Source organism: Rattus norvegicus, chromosome 14 (assembly GCF_036323735.1).
Source record: "Rattus norvegicus strain BN/NHsdMcwi chromosome 14, GRCr8, whole genome shotgun sequence".
Lineage (NCBI taxonomy): Eukaryota > Metazoa > Chordata > Mammalia > Rodentia > Muridae > Rattus > Rattus norvegicus.
Window position 1 is genome coordinate 31,341,584 of NC_086032.1, and position 26,045 is coordinate 31,367,628.

General features: G+C 45.4%; 1 long non-coding RNA gene across 1 annotated transcript; it reads left to right on the top strand.

Annotated features, from left to right (window-relative positions):
- The first annotated feature begins 2,384 nt into the window (after positions 1-2,384).
- Positions 2,385-8,668, top strand: LOC120096731 (uncharacterized). The gene is made up of 3 exons (XR_005493563.1): positions 2,385-2,759; positions 7,087-7,158; positions 7,360-8,668. It is a non-coding gene; the product is annotated as an uncharacterized LOC120096731 (long non-coding RNA).
- Positions 8,669-26,045: the final 17,377 nt, after the last annotated feature.

The following is a 26,045-nucleotide window of genomic DNA, read 5'->3' on the forward strand; positions in this document are numbered from 1 at the left end:
AGCAACCACATGGTGGCTCACAACCATCTGTAATGAGAACTGATACCCTCTTCTGGTGTGTCTGAAGACAGCTACAGTGCACTCATATAAATAAAATAAATAAATCTTTAAAAAAAAAAAGAAGAAGTGTTATTTGTTTTCATGTCTCCACTCCGCCATTATGCCCTCTTACCCTCCAGAACTGTGAGGTCAGATAAACTCTTCTACCCCTTTGTCTTGGTCATGGTGCTCTAACACCGAAACCGAAAAGTATCTATTGCAAGTGGATAAAGGCCACATCAGTTTTCCATGCCAGGTTGCTGTGGGACTGGAGGGGAGGAGGAATCCTCACCAGGACTGGAGGAGTCATGGGAAACATTAGAAAATGACTGAACTTTACAGTTGCCTAGAGAAACCGGAGCAGTTGGAAACTGAGAGGGGAGGAGAGAGATGTTCTAGGTGGATGATGGCACAGTAGGCAAAGCCATAGGTCAGGAAGGAGGCAGAAGGCAGAACCAGGAGCAGGTATGGATGGACACCAAAAGAAGGAAAAGGAGGTTGGGGATATGGCTCAGTGGGGGATGCTTGCCTGGCAGATATGAGGCAAGTGCTTTATTCCCAGCACCGCAAAAATAAAATAGAAAAAGAATGTGGCAAGAATACTGAGAAGAGACGGAGAAGTGCAGGCACTAGAGGTCCCCTTGTTACTCTGCAAATTCTTACACCATGGGGTAGATGTCTGACAACCATAAGTGTGAAGAAATATTCTCCTCGATATTTCTATTTTCAAACCCTAAGTATAACATGGTGTGGTGGTTTGAATGAGAACCCCGCCCAACCCGCCCCATAGGCTCACATATTTGAATGCTTAGCCACGGGGAGGGGGATGGGGGGTCTGTGTGAAAAGATTAGGATTAGTGTCCTTGTTGGCCTTATTGGAGGAAGTGTGTCACTGGAGGTGAACTTTGAGGTTTCAAAGGCCTAAGCCTGGTCTAGTCTCCTCTCTCTCTCTCTCTCTCTCTCTCTCTTTCTCTCTCTCTTTCTCTCTCTCTTCCTCTCTCTCTTTCTCTCCCTCCCTCCCTCCTCTCTTCTCTCTTCTCTGTCTCTTCTGTCACTCTGTTTCTCTCTTTTCTCTCTTCTGTTTCTCTCTTTTTGTCTCTCTCTTCTGTTTTTTTCTGTCTGTTTCTCTCTTCTCTCTTTTCTGTCACTCTGTTTCTCTTTCTTCTCTCTTTTCTTTGTCACTCTCCCTTTCTCCCCCCCCCCCTCTCTCTCCTGACTTAGGACCAGCTACTTCTCCAGCACTGTGCCTGCCTGTACGCTGCCGTGTTCCTTAAGATGATAATAATGATTCCGCCCCTGAAATTATAAACCATCCCCAATTACATGATTTCCTTTATAAGAGTTTCCTTGGTCATAGTTGGTTCTTCACAGCAGTAGAACACTGACTAAGACAGTGTCACAGCTCTTAGTTTTATTTATCTAGTTCTAAAACCAATCTCTACAAAACTGGTTGTAAGTCTAGGTATATAGGTGGTATACCTATAATAGCTTCTCCACTTGGGAGTCTGTCTTAGGGTTTCCATGGCTATGAAGAGACACCATGACCAAGGCAACTTTTATAAAAGAAAACATTTAACTGGGCCTGACTTATCGTTCAGAGATTTAGTCCATTATCATCGTGGTGGAAGTACGGTGGCATGCATGTAGACTTGGTGCTGGAGAAGGACCTGAGGCCTTGATCTGAGGGCAGCAAAAGTGACTGTAAATCACAGTGGGCATAAATCAAGCACAGGAGACCTCAAACCCCACCCTCACAGCAACACATCTCCTCCAAGGTGACAGTTACTCCAACAAGGCCATACTTCCTAAAAGTGCCATGTTCTATGGACCACACATTCAAATACATGAGTCTATAGGGGCCCTTCCTAGTCATACCACCATAGAGCCTAAGGTAGGATTATTTCAAGTTCAAACTGGATTAGATAATATATAACAAGGCCCTGCTCCCACACTCCCAACCGAAAAACCCACCCCTCCACTCAAACGAACTTACAACAACAGCAGGAAATACCTCCAACAAGCTGATGGGGAACCAGTCTAATATGAGTTTTTTACAGTTTAGTGGATGCTGGCTGGCTCCCTCAGTGCAGCCATGGATGCTTCCAGGTCTTCCTAATCCTACCTCTCTAGTGGTGCTGGGCCACCTCTGCCTTACCCTATTGATTTAAGTCATTGAGAATATAAGGGAGGGGCAGACATAAGGGACCACATTTGGGTCTTGGATATGGCAGCTCATTTGGGTCTTGGATATGGCAGTCTACATACTCTTCCTTCGGGCTTCTGCTGGATTTTACATAACCCTGATTAGAGGAAGCAGGCGGCAAGCAATCGCCTCTGCTGGAAAACAGAACCCAAATAGGAAGTTAGGTCTCCAAAGGGACAGTTGTGTAGACAGATCCGGACCCTGAAGCTGGGTGAAGCCCAAAGTTTACACAGACTCTGGTGAAGGAAAGTGGGCTTTGGATCTGAGCTACAAGAGCTGCTCAGCTCTTTCTGGCAGAGAGGCACACACCTTCCAGGACAGCAACGGAAGCAGAGAGCGCATCTGAGTCATCCAGCATGCTAGCTGTTCTACACTCTCCCGGGAACTCCCAGGAGTGAGGGTGGACCCAGCCAGACCGGAAGAGTTGGAGATCCGAGTGTCGTCCTGGTTCCAAGAGTTAGCTGACGCCAGATGAATTCTCCCCAAGCGCATACCGCAGACTTTCACATGACTATTGGTAATACCTTCGCTTTGAGACTTCTTTTCCCCCAACCCACTGTTCCCACCCACTCCTGGCCTCTGCTTTTCACTTCAACAGTATAAAGTATGGGGGAGCTGAATTAAAACACACCATTCAGATCACATCCTCATCAACAGTCAGTGTAGAGGTGCTCTTCCTCTCCCCCTTTCTCTTAGAAAAGATGCGGCACAGTGTGTGTGCTCACGCGCATGCGTGTGTGTGCGTGCCTGCGTGCTTGCGTGGTTTTCCCAGCTTGCTTTCTGCTTATTTTATATTTTGGTATTTTGAGACAGTTTCATGTCATCCAGGTTAGCCTTGCACTCATTTGCTATTTAGTGGAAGGTGATCTTCAACATCTATCTTTACCTCTCAAACACTGGTCTATCAGGTACTTATTCTTTCGAGATTTCTCTAGATATTCTAGGTTGACCGTCAATTCACCAAGTAGCCCAGGTTGCTCTCAAACTCAAAATAATTCCCCTATTTTATGTTCCCAAATGCTGTGTGTGTGTGTGTGTGTGTGTGTGTGTGTGTGTGTGTGTGTGTGTGTGATGTTCATGCCCAGTGTCCAAGGAGGCCAGAAAGGGGTGTTAATCTCCTGGCACTGGAGTTAAGGAGAGTTGTGAGTGGCCATGTAGGTGTTTTAAACCAAACCTACTCTCTACAAGAACATTGCATCCTCTTAACTGCTAGGCCATCTCTCCAGCCCTAGAGGAAGAAGCTTTAGTCCATTTGAGCTGCTATGTAAAATTATAATCAGAGGCCAATGGTTAAATTTTGAAGGTTGGGAAGGCCAAGTTCAATGTCAGGGCAGATCCGAAATCCAGTGTTTGCAGACAGCGTTTGGTTGTGTTCTCATGTGGTAAAGAGCACAGAGAGCAAGCCTGTGTATGCACCTCTTTTTAGAAGGACACACATTCCATTATTAACGCTCCACCTGCTTGGCACCATCTGACTTTAACAGCTTCCTAGCTACTTAGCCCCAAATACACTCACAAGGTGGGTTAAGAGTTCAATATTTGGGAACTGGAGAGATGGCTCAGCAGTTAAGAGCACGGACTGCTCTTCCAGAGGTCCTGAGTTCAATTCCAAGCAACCACAGGGTGGCTCACAACCACCTGTAATGAGATCCGATGCCCTCTTCTGGTGTGTCTGAAGACAGCTACAATGTACTCATATATAATGAATAAATAAATCTTTTAAAAAAAGACTTCAGGGGGTTGGGGATTTAGCTCAGTGGTAGAGTGCTTGCCTAGGAAGCGCAAGGCCCTGGGTTCGGTCCCCAGCTCCGAAAAAAAGAAAAAGAAAAAAAAAGATTTCAGTATTTGGAACTTTGGAGAAATTCAGTCTGGAACTGGGATAGAGCTACCCCAGACACTTGCAGGAACGAGGAAGGACAGGCTGATCCTGTCCTGTGTCTCTGTGGTATCTGTGCCAGCAAGAGCAGAGGCAAGACAAGGAAGACGAAAAAGGGGGCCACCTGGCTTCATCCCCTGCATTCCTAAGAGCAGAGACCAAAAGGAATGGCCACTTGGGGACACACCATCACTACAGACAATCTTTCTCCCTGGTGGGAGTGTGGCCAGATGACCTTGGTTTAATTATAACCAAGAAAGGATGGGACCATGGTGATCATGGGCTGTCGGTAAAGTGGGAGACTGTCCATATTTAATTCTTTCTACCTTCGTTACGAGGACATCCTGTAATGTCTCACCTGCACATGAAAAGAGTCCTATCCTCTTGTTTAAAGCAACATGTTCATAAATTATATTTAAATTTTTAAGACAATGACTTTCTAGAGAACAAAAGGAAACCGCAAAGCATTTCAAAGTCCTAAGTAACAAAAGATGGGCAGAAATATGCACACAACAGACTTAAACATTGCAATTGCTGCCCAACTGTGGATGATCTCAGTTCTAGGATGCCTATTACGGCACTACAAATGCCCTTTCCATTCGGAGTCCTGGTGTCTCCATGTAGCTCAGGCTGGCATTTCAATTCAAGATCCTTTTGCCTTAACCTCCTAAGTACTAAGATGACAGGCAAGCATGTTTAGCATGTGAGAGTCTTTTCATTTCTTCTCAGTGTTCTTCAGTTTAGATATAAATGTAGAACTATCCTCCTACGCCCATTTATGCTTGTATCTACAGAGGTCTCTCTCTTTGTTCTTAATGACTCATTTATTTATTTTTATGTGTATGAGTGCTCTATCTGCATGTGCACCCGCATGCCAGAAGAGGGCAACAGATCTCATTACAGATGGTTGTGAGCCACCATGTGGTTGCTGGGAATTGAACTCTGGACCTCTGGAAGAGCAGCCAGCACTCTTAACTACTGAGCCATCTCTCCAGCCCTCTACAGAGGTCTCTCGAGTGCAGCAAATGGACATTCAGTGCAGCCTACTTCTCGCCAGGGCCTGTTTACTCACTACTTTTAAAGCTCTGGTCCTAGGGTGCTGCTGACTCTCGACTGGGATGCAATGAGTGATGCCGTGTCCTGATATGAATCAACATGTGCTTTGGCAGCTCTTGGCACACGCACAGGTCTTGGCAAGGGAGCGGCTCACAAGTTGTCAGAGCCATGGGCCGGAAGAATGAAGATCAAACAGGAAGCAGAAGTAGGAAGCTCTCTCTCTCTCTCTCTCTCTCTCTCTCTCTCTCGGTCCATTCCATTTTTAAAAGCTAACTTTCCAAAGATGCTTAGGTTAGAGTTAGTGACCACTGAAATCTGAATGTCTTTCTCCTACTCACATTCCGTATGTTGAAGTCTTAACCTCTGGGAGATGGGATTAAGAGGTGGTTAGACTGAGAGCACAAAACTCTCATAAAAGGGACATCCCAGGGAGCTAGCTGACCCTTTCCACCACATGGTGGCCACACACAAACACACACACACACACACACACACACACACACACACACACACACACACACACCAGCCAGATTTCAGGGATATGGACCAACAATAGGCTTGAATTCACCTCAGGCTGAACTTTCCAACAGCCAGAGATGTGAGGAGTGAATCCCCGTTGATTCCGAGCTGCTCAGTTTGTGATTTAGTGATGGTTATCCGAATGGAGTAATTCGAGCCTCCATGGTTGATTCTAAGCTATACAACCGTGTCTATGACTTTATCAGCAACTTGGCAGAATACAGACAAGACAGATGCTGAGAGAAACCCGAGACAGCTCTGTTCATCCCTCAGGAGAGGACTTGACTGAATGAGAAGGGCCTGTGCTGTAGACAGCCTTTCCAGAGAATTCCCAGACACTCCTTCAGATCCTGCCTGTCACAGCTTGGCAGAGCCATTCCGGTTTCTCTCTTCGGAGAGAGTTGCTTCCTGCCATAATTAACTAGCTCGGCAGTGTCTTCTCATCAGAAACCCAAGCCTCCCAGTTGCTTGCCGCCACGCACCGTTTGGCTCCAACAAATCAGTCTTATCTCCTGGCTCCGGGCGGCTGGGCTTACGTGTCTGATTTCTGTAAGCCAACTTAGAAGAATTACAGCTTTCGTCATTATATAGTTCCCCTGCTTCCCAAGGCAGGGAAACACTTTGGTGAGTTGATGCCCCAGGCTTTACTTCTGCTGGGGCCCGTTTCAACTTTCTTCTTCTTTTAAAAAGACTCCTCAGGTTCAGGAGACCGCTGCGAACGAGCTGGGACAGTCCCACATCACAGTGACTCTGTGTGCATCGTGGGTGGGTGGATGGGTGTGCGCTGTTCTCCCTCTCAAATCCTTCCCACATCCAGATTCACATCCTGTTCTTGAGTGGATTCAAAAGGCCCATGCGGACCTGCCAGGTCCATGAAGAACCCAATACAGGCAGCCCACTTCCCAGCCTGCAGATGTGTGCTGCCCTCAACCTCTTCATCCACCTGCTTTTTAATGTATATGAGAACGCCATTGCTGTGTTCAGACACACATTGGTTTTTCCATATTTCCTTGCTTCTTCTTCAGCTGTGTGTCTTCCTCTGAGGCAATGCCCTGTCTTCTTTCTTTCTTCCTTCCTTCCTTTCTTTCTTTCTTAATTTCATTCGTTCATTTATTTATTCTATATGAGCACACTGTCGCTGTCTTCTGACACACCAGAAGAGGGCATCAGATCCCATGACAGATGGTTGTGAGCCACCATGTGGTTGCTGGGAATTGAACTCAGGACCTCTGGGAGAGCAGTCAGTGCCCCTAACCACTGAGCCATCTCTCCAGCCCTCCATCCACCTACTTCTTATTTAAAAAAAAATCTCTTGAGTTCTTTTTGTCAGTCCAAGGAATGGTGACTTGACATATTTTATTTTATTTTTTTGTCCACATCTCTATTTTTACAGGGAATGCAACCCCAGATTAAAGGACAGGATGGTGCCGTGACGCTGGAGTACCAGGTCTCCACACAGCAGCAGGTGAGGAAGGTGGGCAGGAGTGGCTTGGGTCTCTAAGATCGCATCATGGAAACATTGAAAAAACTCACCCGAGTTAAAAGCAGCTCTGTCTTCAGGCTTGGGTCAAAAATTGGCTTATTTGGGGATCTCAGATTATATCCCATGCTAATCGTTCAGTCCTGAAAGGATTTATCTGTGACTGTATAACCTTATAATCCTTAGTGATGACTAACCAGGGACGCCTTCTGGAATTCTCCAAAGCTCCTGCCCCATCACTCTGAGAATGTGCTCTGGATGCTGCGGGTGTCCATATCTCTGTATTCCAGCCAGGGTGTACTGGGTAAGTTCTGCTCGTGGAGGAAGGAGCAGCTCTCCAGGGGAAGATGAAGACGGGAATTTTGAACTCAAGGTGCTCACACACACCCGTTTGGGAACAACCAGTAAGTAGGCAGTTAGCTGCGTAGGCCTGTAGTTCAGGAGAGGGGCTGATGCCACAAATTACCGAAGTGACAACTCACCTTCGAGGGTCTGGAAGGTGAAGACGCAGGAGGGACAGTGTCACATGGCCGGTCAAGGAAGGACTGCTGAACTTAAAAGACATGGAGTAGACAGGATGGTATTCGGAGATGAGAAACGCTTGGGTAGGTGGGAAGGAAATAGACGCACAGACATGGGAGAGAAGAGAAAGTGACATTCCTGCTATGCAGGCGCTCGCAGTTGACTGAATCAATTACAGTAAGAGGGGAATTTATCTCAAGTTCCAAGGAAGGTATAATCCAAACAGAACAGAACATCTATCTGGGAGTTCCTTTCCGGTTTATCGTGTTTGCATAATTCTCCTAAGGCCTGAACTCCTTTCCCATAAAACAGGTAACTGAGAGGTTAGTTTATTATATATAATAGTGTAATTACATATAATGTGTAAGGACATCATTAGCAGGGCTGTTTTCTTAGATGAATGCAGTTATATCAATAGAAGGCTTTGAAGCCACTAGAGCATAGGGAACTCTTTTTCTTTCTCAATACCTTTCCATCATCTCTAAAATTAATAGCTTTCAGCATGTGTAAGCTTCATTTGAGACTGAAAAATAAAACTACATCCTAAATTTCTCAACCTGTGTGCAACGAGTTTCAAATGATCTCCATCTCAGAACCACCCACATCAGGGTATTTGCGTGATTTTTCTCACGGTGAGATAGATAGCCACATGCTAGCTGGGGAATATGAAGTTAACTATCACATATTATATGTGCAAAATTTACATTATTTTCTGAATTTTGGTTTTGTTTTGAAGCCTGCAGCTTTTAGAATTCATCCTTTTCTTTGTTAAATTAGGGAAATGCTACACATTTGAAAGTCTTTTGTTGATACAGATAAAATATTTAATAGTATTATTATTTGCCCAGGCCTAGTCATTAATTTAGTAGGTCAACCTAAGGGAGTTTGTACAGTGTCCAAGTCAAAATCATCTAATGACCTTGGGAGGAAAATTCTGAGAAGTGCTCAGGTCCCAGAAAGGGACACATGGGTTGGGGAGATTGCTCAGGGGTTAAGAGCACTGACCACTCTTCCAGAGGTCCTGAGTTCAATTCCCAGCAACCACATGGTGGCTCACAATCATCTGTAATGAGATCTGATGCCCTCTTCTGGTGTGTGTGAACACAGTGACAGTGTACTCATATAAATAAAATAAATAAATCTTAAAAAAAAAAAGAAAGGGACACATGCGACTGTAGCTATCTCCCCTCATTTCACACCCAAGTTTAATGTTATCTGAATAGGTATTTTAGAGTAGTTGTTATTACACTGCACGGGCTGCTTGTCCACGCTTGCTTGCTTTGGTTCTGTTGCTGAGAAGTACTCTGCGTTTTCAAGTGCGCTGTATTATTTATAAATGTTTTATAATGTATCATTACCTATATTCCTGACCATTGATCAATAAGAAAGAAACCTCTCTTAGCCATCTTCCTTACAGAAGTGCCACTTTTGTTCCTTTGGTTTGGAGTGATTCAGTAATTCTTCAGTAAATGGTACTGATGTCATAGAAAGAAATTGGAGCTATCTAGAGAAGGACGGGGGGTGGGGAGCTAGCTTTATCTGCCTTGAGAGTGTCTGACATTTGAAGACTAATGTAACAGAAAAAGTGGTATCTGAATAGGCTGTCAGACTACAAGAAGCTCTTTGGCTGCAGCTAAAACAGTGTGAAACAAATTCAATGTAACTGCAGTTAGGGCAATGAGAATCATTTCCACTCTGTTTTAAGTGTGGTGAAGCGTACTGTCCCATAGTAGTTGGTTACAAAATATTTGTTCAACGAATGTATGATTGAATGAATAGATACAAGTTAGCATCCTATCAGCTCATGAACTATGGGCATAAGAAGTTCATGATGAAGTCGCTAAGGCTGAGGAGGTATTGAGAGAACACAATTTGCTAACTTTATTTTTATTTCCTTTTTTATTATTTGCTGTGATTTGAATCTACAATGTCCAGTCCATGTATTTATTAGACAGGGTTCTTTAGAAGAATGGAATGGATAGTGGATAGAATGGACCCATACACACACAAACACATGCACACACACGCACACATGTACATACATATGTATGAAAGGAATTTATTGGCTTACAGGCTAAGGTCTGGCTAGTCCAACAATGACTGTCTCCTGGTAGAAAGGCCAAGAATCTGGTAGTTCTTCAGTCCATGAGGCTGGATGTCTCAGCTGGTCTTCAGTCTACATTGGAATCTCAAATAATTCTAGCATCAGCAAAGGAATGCCTCCACAGCAGGATAGATGAACTTGCCAATGAGAGTGAGGGCAAGCAGGCAAAGAGCAAAAGCTTCCTTCTTCCAAATCCTGAGCGGTTACCAGAAGGTGTGGTTTAGATCTAAGGTACCTTTTCTAACTTCAAATAATCCAGTCAAGAAAATCCTTCACAGGCATGACCAGCTGCTGGGATTTAGTTCATTTCAGATGTAGTCACACTGATGTCCAAGATTGGCCATCACAGTCCCTAACAAGATCAAGCGTTTGACTATGTGGTCTCAGTTTGGTAGTGTTGTTTGGGACGGTTATACGATATTTAGGAGGTGGCATTCTTCTGGTGCCTGAGGGTGAGGGGGACTCAGGGTTTTACAGCCTTAGAGACTTCCTAGTAGAGACTTCTGTTTGTTCTCAGCTTCCTGATGGCAGATACACTGTGACCCGCTGTCTTACATGCTCTTGCTACCATGCCTGTAAACTGTAACTCTCAAACTGTGAGCAAAATAAACTCATGCTCCTTTAAGTTGCGTCTAAGTGTTAGGTCACAGTGTAGCAGTGAGAGCAGCAACTACACTGCTAATGCATATTCATTATATTCCCGAATGCTGGCTCTCAGTGTAGCAGTCACACCGCTCTACCTGACTAGCCTAATGCTTTCAATTTCCATATTCATGTGATTTCTTTTGCTTTCTTGTTTAATACTTGTTTCATTGTCTTGGTTTTGTCTTATTTTGAGGGACTAGGTCTCATGCATCCCAGACTGGTCTCGAAGTCTTTATGTAGCCAAATGAGTGAGAACTTGAACTCCTGATTCTCATGCGTCCACTTTCCAAGTTCTGGGATTCCACGGGTGGGTACACACACACACACAGACACACACACACACACACACACACACACACACACACCTTGGAGTTAGAAATACAAGGAAGTAAGAGGGCTCTCCTTGGATTTACTCCAGGCTAAACCTCTCTCGTGAAGACTTTATAAATTTTATACATATTGAGACAGTCTCACATTGAAGCTCAGGCTGGCCTGGAGCTCACTATGTCATCCGACCTGGCATGATAGTGACACAAATTTGAGGCCAGCCTACGCTACATAGCAAGACCCTATCTCCCCAACTGCTCTTTCCTCACAAAGGCTTTGAACTACTGAGGTTGCTAAAAGTTTAAAAAATGGCGATACTTTGACTTGAACCTTAATTTAAAAAATATTTTATGTATACATGTGCGTGGCTGAGTGTATGTCTGTGCACCACAGGAATTCAGGAGCCCGCAGAAACCAGAAGTACATGTGGGATTCCTTGGAACTGAGTAATAGCAAGCTGATGTGTGTGTGTGTGTGTGTGTGTGTGTGTGTATGTGTGTGTTTATGTGTGTGTATGTGTGTGCATGTGTGTGTATGTGTGTGTTTATGTGTGTATGTGTGTATGTGTGTGTTTGTGTGTATGTATGTGTGTATGTGTGTGTATGTGTGTGTTTATGTGTGTATGTGTGTGTATGTGTGTGTTTATGTGTGTATGTATGTGTGTATGTGTGTGTGTATGTGTGTGTGTATATGTGTGTGTGTGTGTGTGTGTGTGTGTGTGTGTGTGCGTACTCGCACTAGGAACTGAAACACAGGTCCTCTGCAGGAGTATTAAGTGTTCTTAACCCCAGAGCCTACTCTCTGACCTTGGGCCTTAATTCTAGCTAGTCCTAACATATTTGAATTATGAAAAGGGAAAGAAATGCAATTTTACTATTTTAAAACAAAAAGGGAGAGGTGGAAGTTCCCTCTTGGTGTACAAATTGTCCTTTTCTCTGTGCATTTCATGTAAGACAACACTGCCATGGTCCTGAGGTTACACAGTACACTTGACCTGTTGGGTTAGGTAGTGGACTAGCTAAAAGTCACAAGTGAAAGTAAACTCTTCTTGGCTTCATTCCAGGATTCACTTCTCCTGTAAAGATTCTAAAAATTGCATACATGTTATATATACTGTATAATATGATATAAATTATACATGTTAGAATATAAATATGACATAAATGTATATATAACAGTCTCACATCAATGTAGCTCAGGTAGGTCTGGAGCTCACTAGGTAGTTCCAGGCTGGCTTGCTGATACCATGAGTTTGAGGCCAGCCTGTGCTATGGAGCAAGACTCTTGTCTCCTCACTTGTTCTCTCCCCATAAAAGCATTGCTTACCTCTGGGGCTTGTCTGCAGGGCAGGAGTCACTCTCTGTGTGATCTCTTCTCTGTGTGGTCTCTTTAAGTCTGTGGCCTGACTTCTTCCTTGTCAGCTAGGAGAGTCTACACTCGATCTTAGCCAAGAGGCCGCTGATCAGTTAGCTAAGAGATTTTAGAAACTGAAAATTAGACTCCTTCTTTAGGCTTGGACTTAGAGCTGGAAGAATGCCATGTCACAGAATTCTACTGTACAGTGTGTGTCATGAAGGTCCTCTAGATTTCCTGTGAGAAAGGACTTCAAAGGGTTTTATACCATGAGGTAGGGTTCTTGCGAGGGCACCTTCAGAGACTAGTTACTACCTCTGTTTGTAGAATGAATGGATTAGAAATTTGTGATCTAAGAACCAAACGTGTTTGGTGTAATTATATCATTCCTAGTTTGGGTGGCTGTGAGCATGTATTGCTGTGCAAACAGTTGTCCATAAGAGGTCAGTCACAGACCTTGAGAAAAGCTCGAGGATGGTCCTCTTGAATCAACCTTGTCTGGCTTTGCTCTGGCTGGAGTGGTGCAAGATGACACAGTGAGGCCCGGAGCCGCAGGACTTCTTGGGAAACTGTTTGCCTGGTTGGGGCAAAGTGAGTCCTGCTGGGTAGGTGCAGCCATTCCTGTTTTTCTTCATTCTGGGGTAAGTTAGATGGAAAGTAAGATGAAACATCAAAAATGGGGCACCCGGGGCTGGAGAGACGGCTCAGCGGTTAAGAGCACTGACTGCTCTTCCAGAGGTCCTGAGTTCAATTCCCAGCAACCACATGGTGGCTCACAACCATCTGTAATGGGATCAGATGCTCTCTTCTGGTGTGTCTGAAGACAGTGACAGTGCACTCATATACATGAAATAAATAAATTAATTTTAGAAACACTGTAAAGATATGACGGACCGTGCTGAAGAGGGATAGGTAGCTGGGGTGGATTTTGGTAAATATTTTCCAGGAGTTTCCAGGGGACAAGGAAACCTACCTGAAGACCAGCTTATATCATTTGGTGATGAGGGGGGAAATGGAGTTATTGTAGCTTCTGGATGGAAAAGGCTTTGGCCGGTGCATTTAGTTCGTAGGATGTGTAAGATCTATATTACAGCAAACGATGGCTGCTGTATGTAAATAGAGGACATCGCAGGCACACAGCACCGCACACCCCAGGTCCTCTTGCTGTAGGTTTTTCCTTCGCTCACTCCCTCTCGGGTCGGGTCACCGTCAGCTGATGAGGCAGCTTCTGAGGCCCAGTACCGACTACACTCCTGTCTTCACACAAAGCAGTTGGTTCTGTTCTTTTCCACGTTGGCCTGAGTCTCACGATCACAAGCAGTGCAGAAAACTTCCTTAACTAGCAGGGAAATCGTGGGACTCTCGCGGGAACCATTCTAGGAGGAGATACCAAGGCGCAGATGGGTGAAGATGGTGTCTCTGCGCCTTTGGCGAGGCTCTGTGGACATCCAGGCTCGCTAGGCAAGGCCTCAACTGCAGAGGTACAGAGCGGCTCACCTGCCCCGCCTCCACCCGCCGCTCCTTTCAGAGATTTGAAACATTAGGGCGATTGTCAGACCGGTGTTTATTGGGCTGACTACCGGCTTTCTCCTCTTGGCAGCGAGTGATTGGAGAGTCTTAGGGATGAGATCAAGTTTCTCTTTCTCGAATAAATATTTAAAATCCTAAGAGGTGGAGATGCCGCGGATAGGAATGATCTATTTCAACTTCCTGCGTGCCCTCGCAGGTGCACAGGGTCTCCATCCAGGAAGAGCAGGCTAGGTGGCTTTAGTTACACAGTAGAAACACAACCGTCAGTCCCTTTGCTCTGTAACGGCACTTACAAGGGCAGTGCCAGAGCCCTGGCAAGAGATGTCACATGTTCAGAGGGCAAAGAGGAAGTTTTCCTGAAAGGCTCTTTACAAACGAGTGGTGGTGGGGTTGAGGGAAGCCAGTGGGGGATCCCGAACCACCCCAGAGCCAGGATGTCACCCTAGTTCTGAAAGGGTAAGGGGTTGGTAATGAAGTTCAGAAAAAGCAGATGAGAGGACAGAGAGATCGCTGCCTCTGGTCCCTAGCACCCACACCCTGTGGCTCACAGCTACCTGTAACCTCAGCTCCCAGGCCTCAGACAGCCTTTTCTGACCTCAGAGGGCACCTGCGCTCACACATTTCTATGGGCAGACACAAATATATACATAATTAAAATTTAATACATTATTTTAAAATCTTTTTAAAAAATCCGGCTCATCTTCGAATCTCAAATGTTTCCTTGCTTCCCTACTTTGCTTAGCCTCGTGACGATCCTGTAGAGGCCTTGGTTTATTTTATTTATTTATTTATTTATTTATTTTTTGGTTCTTTTTTTCGGAGCTGGGGACCGAACCCAGGGCCTTGCGCTTCCTAAGTAAGCGCTCTACCACTGAGCTAAATCCCCAGCCCCCGAGGCCTTGGTTTATGAACACTGTGGTCAGAGCCCTTTGGGGAGCACACTTACTGCCTTTTTGGTTTTATCCGTTTTTGTCTTTGAGACAAGGTCTCACTATGTAGCTTTGGCTAGCCTGGAACTCGCCATGTAAACCAGACTGGCCTCAAGCTCTCAAAGATCCCTTTGCCTCTGCTTCCCAAGTGCTGGGATTAAAGGACCAGAACTTAAAACATTTTGAATAGGAAACCAGTTAAAAACTTTTCATAAACTTTAGCCTCTAACCTGAGCCTCCTTTGCTTGGAGGCCATCTCTCAACCACAGATGTTCTTCCTCTCCTTTTATTCTGTTTTTTACATTGTTGTATTAGGTATTTATTTATTTATTCATTTATTTATTGTGTGTATGTGAGTGTATATGTGTTGTATGTGTGAATGAGTTTGTGTGTGTGTGTGTGTGTGTGTGTGTGAGAGAGAGAGAGAGTGTGCATGTTTGGTGTGTATGTGACAGTGTGTATGTGTTGTGTGTTTGTGTGAGTTTGTGTATGTGAGAGTGTGTATACATGTGTGATGTGTATGTGAGAGTGTGTATGTGTTGTGTGTGTGTGTATGTGTGTGTGCGCATGTGCTTGCGTACACATGTGTATGATCTTGGGTATTGCTCCTGTACCACAGTGCACGTAGACATCAGAGGCAACTCTCAGGAATGGGTTCTAGCCTCCTACTATGTGGGATTGAACTCATCTGACAGCAGCCCCTCACCTGCCAAGCCACCTGAGGTGCTCCTCACCACATGTTTATTCAGAGGAGGACTTTGTTTAACTCCCAAGTAGGAAGTAAAATTCAAGCAATATAAAAATACTTTTTTAAAGTGTCACTTTCGTCCTGTTCTCTGGTATTTATTTAAAGTGCTTTTCAAACAAACTGGTCTGACAGAAACTGTAGTAGCAGGAAGCCGGAGCCCAAAACAAACACACACACACACACACACACACACACACATACATGCACGCACGCACACGCACGCACGCGCACACACACACCAGAAAGAAAGAAAAGAAGAAAGAAAGAAAAGCAAAAAAAAAAAAAAAAAAAAGGGCCATTTGATGCAAGAGTCAAAGAACTAAACAGCTGGCCTCTGGAGGAGGCTATCCCTCTGCTGGCCTCTGCTGGAGGCTGTCTCTCACACAGAGAAGTAGCCGTATTCCAGTTGGAAACGGTTGCAGATACCGAGAATGAGCAGGTGCAGGTTCTGTCTCTAGTGAGAATTTTACCTTCTCCCTCCACAGTCCTCCCCATCCCAGTGCCCCAGCTACCTGCTCCTCAGTGCCTTCAAAGCCAAACCCACAGCTGCAGACGCTCAGCCAGCGAGGGCGGGCGGAGTGAGCCCCACAAGCAGCGTTTAGTGTGACAGGAACCACCTCGGTGCTGGTGGGAGGTGCAAATGGATCCCATGCAGTAGCAGCCAGGCAGGGCGAAGGCAATGTAATAATCTGTCCTTGTACTTGCTGCCTTGCCCTGGGTCCAAGCTAAAAACAAAGCCCAGACTCTGCTTGAAGAGACCTCAGCGGTTGACTCCAAAGTCTCAGCTTTGCTAACACTTCCCGAAACCTGTCCCGCCTTGCCCGTATCCCTCGCCTGCCCACAACTGTGCTTCCTGCTGCCCTGTGGGCTCTCACCTCGGTGTCTGCCTATGTCACTCTCCCCCACCCCAAAGGCCTGGCACAAGCAGTTTTGCTTAGTTACATTCTGTTTTGTTATTTTCCCATTTCAGTCTTGTATTTCCAGAGCTCAAGTTAGCGTGAGATTCTGCAGGGTTGACTTTGAAACTGGTGCCGGCCGGGCATGGAACATGCTCTTCTTATCCAGCCCAATCGATCAAATTGCCTGGGCTTGGGCTGTGTGGCCTTGGCAGACACTACTCTGGCTGTTCCCCAGGAGGCATAGCACAATGCACCCTAAGATGCTGCAACTGAAGCTGCCGGGTTATGCTGAACCATCAGATTCACAGCCACCACCAGAGGATTCTGGGAATCTCTTTCTATCGCTTCCAAATGACAGGACCTCATCTTAAATCTTTCTAGATGCTCAAAGGAGTTTCTCTTGCATCATAAAATTTCACTCTTATTTTTCATTATGGGTGTGTGTGTGTGTGTGTGTGTGTGTGTGTGTAGGGATATGTGAACAGGGGTGCACATACTACCACAGCTGGAGTGGATGCTGGACCAGAGATGTCATAACTAGAACTAGATATAGGAGCTGGCACCCAAACTGGATCCTCTGAAGAGCGGTGTGAGCTCTTGACTACTGAGACATCTTCCAGCCCCCACTTGTATCTGTGTAGTTCAATCAGCTCAGTTACAATGTCACTGAGCTCTGCTGTCAGGACCTGTGTCATTGTCACCCTGCGTTGGTAAAGCACAGAGCAAAGCGGTGGTGGGAGCACGTCATCCCCGGGTTCCCATCAATGGGTCGTGGGCCAAGAGATGGCCCCATAAAAATCACAGAATCTGTGCATGTTACCTTATTAGGGAACAAGAAAAGCCTTGGCAGATGTGACAGACATGAGGATCTGCACGACGTGCTTGCTCTACGCTGTCCAGGGGCATCTTGTATGCCTCTTTATTAGATAGACGTGGAGAAGGTTCCCACACAAAGGAGAAGGCTATGTAAAGGCAGGGTGGTAAGGACATGAACATAAAACGAAAGCGGTGCCTGGCCAAGCACGAGACGATCAAGAGGCAAGCACGGCTTCTGTCCAAGGCCACCTAGGAGCTCTGTTGTAATGCCTTGACTCTGGCCTCTGGCCTCTGGAACTGCGAGACCACACACTTCTTCGCTGGGCCCTCTAGTTTGCAGTTACATGTTGGAGCAGCCTTGGAGAATGCACGCAGGATGTACTGAGGGATTCCCTCTGTGCTCTGCCGGGTTTTCTTATGCAATTATTGTTTGAGGCCGGGTCTTGTTATATTGCCCAAGCCGGTCTCAATCTCCTGATGCTCCTGAGTCCCTGGTTTACAGGCATGTGCTACCGAGTCTGACCTGTTTATTTGTGTTTTAATTGGGTGAGTGTTCTCGTTATAGTGTGAATATAGCTTGTTCCCACCAAAATTCGCGGTGAAGCTTCGCTCTTCAGTGTGGCAGTGTTGGGAGGTGTCCGGCAGTGGGAGATGTTTGGTCATGGGGTGGGGCCCACATGAAAGAATCAGTGCTTTTCTTCAAATTGTAAGCTGTGACTCTCCCAGGCTGAGTTGCCTCGAATACTGTCGTTATAAAGCAAGTCCACCCCCAAGGCTTGGCTCTCTCTTACGCACTTGCTTCTCCACTTTCAACTATGAGTTTAGCACAAAGGCCTTCATCAGATGTCACTGCCCAACCTTTGTCTTACCTGCTTCCAAACCCAGGAACCCAAATACACCTTTATTCTTTAAGAAATTACACCATCCTGGGTGCTCTGTCGTAACAATAGAAAGCAGACAAAGATAACTCATTACCTGAGTTAGTTTTTTCAGATAATTGTCCCTTTTCATCTCTAATATTATATGCAGGTCTCAATCAAGCTGAATTATGACCACAGAACCAGTTGAGATCACGCCTCCCGTAAGCGTAAAACAGTTCTGTTTGGTTCTTACCCATTTCGGACAGCCTTTTCCTAAAAATTCCTTGAGGTCTCCTGGGACCTGGACTCACACTAGACAATGCACATTGTAGGCATAAGTGTATACTGGACAAAACTTTCCTATGCATCTCAAGATCAAAACTAATTAAGCAAGCAAGCAAACAACCCCCCCCCCAAAAAAAAAACCATCAGTGAGGACAACAAAGGCGGTGGCCATTGGAGACCAATCAGTCAGGACAGTGCTTACCTTGAAAGCATGAAGATCTGAGTTGCATCCCAGAACCCCCATCAATAAATCAGTCACTGGGCATTTTAGAACAAGCTTATAATGCTCACGTTAGGGAGGCAGAGTGATGTTCTCTGGGACTTGATCACCTGACAATCTAGAACTGCTTGGTCAATTCCAGGTCAGTGATCAAACCTTGTCAAAAAAACAAAACAAAAAACAAAACAAAACAAAAAAAAGTAATGTCCTGTGGAATGACATCCAAGAAAAATTAATAAAAAATGCATTTGTGTATATTTTCACTGAGAATCTAAGAACATGACAGAAATAGACGATAGTCAGCAGACAGGAGAGGAAGGGCTGAGCTTGGTGGTTCAGGTGTTAATGCTGGGCATATCCAGAAGCAGTAGATGTCCGAAGGGACTGTGATATTTCACAACAAGGTGGGCGACTCACCCAGCCCTCAAGGGCTGCCATTCCACACAGCAGCTTAATTAGTAGTTCCAAGCCGTATGGTAAACTTGTATTGGAACCAGGAGAATCAGAGAAGCCACGGTAATAAGAACGACTGAAAACCCTTGGCACAAATGCTTGACTGTTGTGAGGGTTTGTATATACTCAGTCCAGGGAGTGGCACTATTAGTAGGTATGACCTTGTTGGAGTAGGTGTGTCACTGTGGGCGTGGGCTTTAAGACCCTTGTCCTAGGTGCCTGGAAGCCAGTCTTCTGCTAGCAGCCTTCAGATGAAGATGTAGAACTCTCAGCTCCTCCTGCACCATGCCTGCCCAGATGCTGCCATGCCCCTGCCTTGATGATAACGGTCTGAACCTCTGAACCTGTAAGCCAGCTCCAATTAAATGTTGTCCTTTATAAGAGTTGCCTTGGTCATGGTGTATGTTCACAGCAGTAGAACCCTAACTAAGACAAGTGTCAACTGGTGCTATTGACACTTAAGTGTCATTAATGTCACTGGGGGAAATGAGCATAGCGAGAGGAGGCTACATCCCAGCAGGGAACTTGTGTCACAGCTAGGAAGACAGGAGCCTTGCCTCAAACTTGGGAAGCAAACAATTGCAGGGATGGGAGAGTATGGAGTCCATTCAGTTTAATGCTGTTTGCATGCTGTCTTAGGGTTTTACTGCTGTCAAGAGACACCATGACTGAGGCAACTCTTATAAAGGACAGGGTTTAATTGGGGCTGGCTGTACTGATTTTGATATTTTAGCCTGTTATCGTCATGGTGGAAAGCTTGGCAGTGTCCAGTCAAGCACGTTGTTGGAGGAGCTCAGAGTTCTACATCTCGTTCTGAAGGCAAACAAGAGAAGACTGGTGTCCAGGCAGCTAAGGGGAGAGTCTCAAAGCCCACCCCCACAGTGACTTCCTTCAACAAGGCCACACCCACTCCTGATAGTGCCACTCCCTGGGCCAAGCATATTCACCCCACCACAACCATCAGTTACAGGATGGGCGAGTCTGGGGTCATTCAGTTTCCTTGTTCTCAGCTGTTTATCCTCAGGCCCACCAGTTACTCCTAGAGCGAGAAAGCAGTGCCTGTCTTTGAGTGACCACACGACTGGCTTTAATCTACGTTGATGGGAGAAGCAGAGGTAGGTCTTGGTGGACCATGTCGTTCTTCTCCAGGGCTATCTAGTCATTCTGCTGGAGACGGCGCTGGGGCAGTAGGGTGTCTGTAGCGTAAAATAACACGGTGTATGTTTCACAAAGACGCAGGAGTTCAAAGGCTCCCAACACAAAGGCGTGATAAATGTTTAAGGAGATGATGTGCCAGCCGCTCCCATCCCATCACCACACATGATACACAAGTTATCACCTTCTACCCCACTAATGTCGGCAACTGAGGTTTCTGTTGTGAGATGTGTAACGAATGAATCTTTCTTTCCTCTCCTTTAAAAGAGTTAATGGTTGACTTATGTAGCCCAGGTTAGCTTCCAGCTTCTCTCTTAGTCTCCTACATGCGGGCTTGATGAATCTTTTTTTTTTTTTTTTTTTTTTTTTTTTACTGTGTAACAATCAGCTTTAGATGAATCTTTTAATATCTTCTCTGTGAGCTGTCTTTTTGTAGCTTTTACCTAAGAGGCAATTACTTTGATCCCTATCTGCAGTTCCCGTCCCTTCCCCTCCCTTCTTGGCATCCTTAGCTGTTCCTAACTGCCAGGAACCCATTAATGAGAGGCCCTTCATTGGCAGAGTCTGAGCTTCTTTTTTTTTTGTCTTAGGTGGCAGCTGTTGGGCTCTGTAGTAGCATCTGTGGGTTTAGGGCGCTTGGCGAAGTGGCAGCTCTAAGTAGGGCAGGGTGCTGGGCCGTGTTTATCACCAGGCAGAAGAACACGATGAACACACTGGACCAAATACTGGCAGGGGTGGTCCAGGCTTCGACAAGCCTGAGGGGTTTTTGTTGTTGTTTTGTTTTTGTCCCCTCCCCCTGACCCTCGAGCCCCCCACCCCCCTCCGAGCTGAGGACCAAACCTAGGGCCTACCACTGAGCTAAATCCTCAATCCCCTGAGTTTTATATAGTGGAGTTTCCTTCCCCTTTAAGAAACAGAGTTCTAAAGGGGAGCTAGAAAGAAAGAAACAGAGCCAGACATGGCAACGTAATCAGAGTAGAGTGCAAGTTCAAAGCCAGCCTAGACCACATAGTGAGGTTCTGTTTCTGTGGAGTTATTCTTTTTTTCATCTATTTGGATGTTTTGTCTGTCTGTATGTCTGCACACCAGGAGCATGCTTGGTAGATGCCCTTGGAGGCCAGAAGAGGCATCAGATCTTCTGAAACTTGGGTGCCATCACAGCTGAGCTATGATGGGGCTGTTGAACCAGGGTGTCTTACCTGCTGTCTATCTCTCCAGCTCTCCTAGATCTTATCGATGCCGGGTACTGAATCTAGAATCTTATGTACAGAAAGCACTTTACCACAAAACTATATCCCATTTCTCCAGGGTGATACCCTAGCTTAAAAAAAAAAAAAAAAAAAAAAAAAAAGGAAAGAAAGAGGGAAATGAAAGTAGGTACGTCTGATTGCTTGAAGAAAAAAAGTTATTCTAATGTTCAAATGTACAAATGCTGGCCAGGAGTGGTGGCTGGGATTAAGATTCCAGGTCTCAGAAGGCAGAGGTAGGGTGAGTCAAGGCCAGTTTGGTTTACAAAGTGAGTTCCAGGCCAGTCAGAGTCACATATCCATGTTCGGTTTAAAGAACAAAACAAACCAAACAAACCAAAATAAATAAGAGTAATAGCAAGGATAAAACAATTACCAACTTTTTAAAAACACTATTTTGTACTCATTCACTATCCTGCTAACTATTTTTAGAAATCCTGAGAGTTAATAATTCTAAAAAAAATATACGAAATTCAGTCTTAAGTTGTACAAAAAAAAAAAAAAAAACACAAAAAACCAAAAACCAAAAAAAAAAAAAAAAAAACCACCAAACCAAAAAACCAAAAACAAAAACAAAAAAGACTTAAAATCGCTTTTTGTATTGGATGTGTCATAAAGTCACAACTACATTATTACGTTGGTTTTTCCACATTTCCTTGCTTCTTCTTCAGCTGTGTGTCTTCCTCTGAGGCAATGCCCTGTCTTCCTTCCTTCCTTCCTTCCTTCCTTCCTTCCTTCCTTCCTTCCTTCTTTCCTTCCTTCCTTCCTTCTTTCTTTCTCTCTTCCTTCCTTCCTTCCTTCCTTCCTTCCTTCCTTCCTTTCTTTCTTTCATTCATTTATTTATTGTATATAAGTACACTGTCGCTGTCTTCAGACACACCAGAAGAGGGCATCAGATCTCATTACAGATGGTTGTGAGCCACCATGTGGTTGCTGGGAATTGAACTCAGGACCTCTGGAAGAGCAGTCAGTGCTCTTAACCCCTGAGCCATCTCTCCAGCCCAAATTGCCCTTCTGGCCGGTTCGAGGAGCGACATCCTATGCCTGTTATCGACCAATCTGTCATGTTAAGAGCTTGCATAGTCTAACCCGATGCAGAGAACTTGACCCTGCACCCACAGCCAAGCTAGCTGTTTGGAACATTGCAACAGGGTCATGGGGTGCAGCTGAGGGTCTATCACATTCATTCTGTGAATTTCCTATCAAAAAATAAATGCAATCATCATGTTACTATAATGTTATTAGTGGAATGTGAAGGATGAGTAGAACTTTCTAAGATTAGCTTTCAGCACTGTCCTTTCAAATCCTGTTTCTCCCAGACCAAGTCCGTACTGTACTGCAGTTCTGGTCCTCCCTTTGTCCTGTACCTTCACGATCTGACGCTGGTTGCCTTGGTTTGTAAGGTTCCTGGATGCCTGGTGCTAACCTAACCAGACACAGTAGTGACTTGGAGACACAAGCATTTCAGCCACTCAGTCCATTCTCAACCTATCCCTGTCCCCCCTTCTCCTTACCCAGAATGCCCGTTTCTGATTCATCACTACTCAACAGATAGACAGTCAAAAGAGTGATCACCAAGTGCTGTCGATGCGTATCTCATTTTCCAAATTGTATCCCAGGAGACAGCAGTAGGACCACCTCATTAGGGCTTCTAAGAGTACTAGATGAGGCATGGACAAGTAACTCTCATCTGTTTTAGCTTCTGCTCAGTCATCCACACACATGCTCCTAAAAAACAGTGTACTGTCCTCAAACACCCAACAGTCAAAACTTTCACCGGCATTATCATATTTGACCTTAAGAGCAGCCTGCATGTCACCAAAGCAGATACCAAAATTTGGGGAAAGCAAAACAATTTGTTCCAAGCCAGAGAAAACTCCCGGCTTTAAAAATTGAGGCCTTCTGAGTTTAGTATCCAACCTGTCTCCATCCTGCATCTCCAGGAAAGAATAAGAGAACCGCTTGCAAAATAAGGTCTCAATACGTACCATGGAAAGAAGGGAAGAAATGGACCAGGAGCCGGGACTGAGTTAAGGGGCAAGGATGAGAATCCTTCAGTGAGGTAGGAGGGGCCGGAATCCAGCCCTGCCTGCCGGGATACATTTGCATCTCTTGTAGCAGTTCCTCTTTTCTTTTCCATTGTAAAAGGTGGTAACTGTACAGGACCTGAGGTCTGTGTTCTCATAAAAGTTTGTTTTTCTGGGTTACAGTTGGGCAGTGAGCTGGGTTTTCATCTGTAGGTGGAGTTTGGGCAATGGAGAGTTATGGGTGAGCCTTAATTAGGTTAATTGAGGCTTTGGCAAAAGGAGGAAAATGTGCCTGGTAGATTTCTTTAGAGCCTGGTAGATATTCTCCCAGTTGAAACCTGCTACTTTCCACGTTTCGTGGGAGGAGACAGAAAAGGAAGTCTGGATTTTAACTCAAAGGTCCCCCGGCCTGATCTTTGCTGCAGATGTGAAGGAGGCGAGGGGAGCTCTCAGGTTTCTCTTCTGTGCTGTAGTAACCCCCAGCTCCAGTTCAGCAAACAGACAAGGGGCTGGATGCTCTGAGGTGTCTATCCCTGTCTATCCTGAGAAGGGATTATTATTTTATCAAGCAGATAAAACATTTTATTAGCATGTACTCATCGCACAAAATAATGGGTCTCAAAGAAAACAGACAAGAACGTAGTTGCTCTTTCTTATGTTTGTTCTACTTTTATCGCCATCTTAAGGGTTTGACTTAATTTCTGACATTTATTATTATGTACTAATTACACACAATAATGAGTTTTATGGCATTTCCCTATGTACGCTCTGTACTTCGATCAGGTTCACCCCCCACTTATTGCTCTGTCTTGTCCTATCACACTTCTGTAGATCTATGAAGATAATAGGATTGTGAAGGTTCCTGTTTGACAGTTAAGTAAGACCACTTCTGTGAGGGGTTTCTTCTTCAGGCCAAGCTGCAGAAGGTCCGTCTCAGATGTCAGAGGGGTTTCCTAGAGCTTGGTACCTTTCTCTGCTTTCTTACGTCTGGCAGCATGGGAAGAGTAAATGAAGAAAGACTTGAGTCTCTCCTCCAGTGTGCCATCATGGTGAGGGACTAGGTATTCCCACAGCTCGAGAAACCACCTGTTTCCCAAGCTGTGCCCCTCCCTCTGGTTGGTCAGGACAAGCCTCTGGAGCTTGCTGGGGCTTGCTTCTTTTATAATGGAGGCACTGTTCAAGCTGGATGGGCAGAGCCTTGGGTGGATTGCAGCCAGGAACATCCAATGGCAACAAACAGCAAGTTTAGGAGAGATACACGTGGGAAAACATCAGTTTAATGTGAGCAGCCAACCCAGGCCTGGGATGTCAACTTCGAATGAAATCTCAAACATTTGAGAGCCAATTGGAGGAGACCGAGGAAGTTCCATCCACACTGGAGAAGGTGTACTTCCCACTGGAGCCCTCTCCAATGGGTTTTAGTTCCCTGGAGCATTGCCAGGAAGAACTTGCCTGCTTTGACCACAAGAAAATCCAGGTAGACAGGGAGTGAAGGTGCTTCCCCAATTCCCAGCACTTGGAAGTTGAGGTTGGCAGATAAGGACTTCTAGGCCAGCCTGGACTACAAAATGGGACCCCATCTTAAAAGAACAGAACAAAATGAGAAAGCGTCAAGTCAGGAAGGGAAGGAGGACTGAAGATGGCAAACCAACAGACAAGGATCAAAGATTATCGTGTCACCTAATTCTGAAAGGTGATGAGCTCAGCATGTCCAAAGGAGGATGGCCTAAAGCCCTCAGCTCTTGCCCCAAGTCCTCACGTTGCCAAGTGACCTTGGACCAGCCACCTCAGTTTGAAACTCACACTCTATTTTCATGAAATATAAGACTTTAGTCATGGTGGCCAGGGAGAGGCGAGATGTTCAGCAGGCAAAGTACTTGTCAGCAAACCTGATGACCTGCATTCAATTCCTGGTACCCACACAGCAGATGGAGAGAAGTGACTTCTGCAAGTTGTCTTCTGATGTCCACACATGTTCCTGGTGTGCGCTCACACTCACATACACAAACAAACAAACAAATGTAACACAGTTTTCAAAGAGAAGGTCGTACTACAAAGTCCAGTCTGAAATCAAACTTGGAAGCATCCTGCTTCAGCCCCAAACGGCTGGAATTATAGGCACGCACCACCACGTGTGGCTCCCGGTTCAACTTTTTTATTGTTTTTTTTTGGGGGAAGGGGTCAGGGTCTTTTCGTGTAGTCCTGGCTGGCCTGGACCTCACTATGTAGACCAGGCTGGTCTTGAACTCAGAGAGACTCTGCGTCTATGCTGGGACTAAAAGCATGCACCACCACACCCAACTCTGTTTAACTTCTTGAGGAGCCGCACACCATTTCTCCAGTGTCTACACCAGATCATATTTTATCAGCAACGCACAAGGACTCCAATGAGATAGTGAACTTCTGTTAGCAAGAGGCTCTGTTCTGTAAGGGGCACCGTCCAAGAAGCTGAATTTTGAACACAAATAAGAACGCTGGTCCTGGGCTAGAGAGATGGCTCAGTGGTTAAGAACACTGACTGCTCTTCCAGATGTCCTGAGTTCAAATCCCAGCAACCACATGGTGACTCACAACCATCTGTAATGGAATCCTCTCCTTGTGTGTTGAAGACAGCGACAGTGTACTCATAAAATAAATAATAAAAATATGTTTAAAAGAACGCTGGTCCTTAGGGGGCGCTAATCCCAGTCACGTGGGAGAACGGATACCCAACTAGCATCTGGGGGGACAAAATGAAAGTGGGATGAGGTCT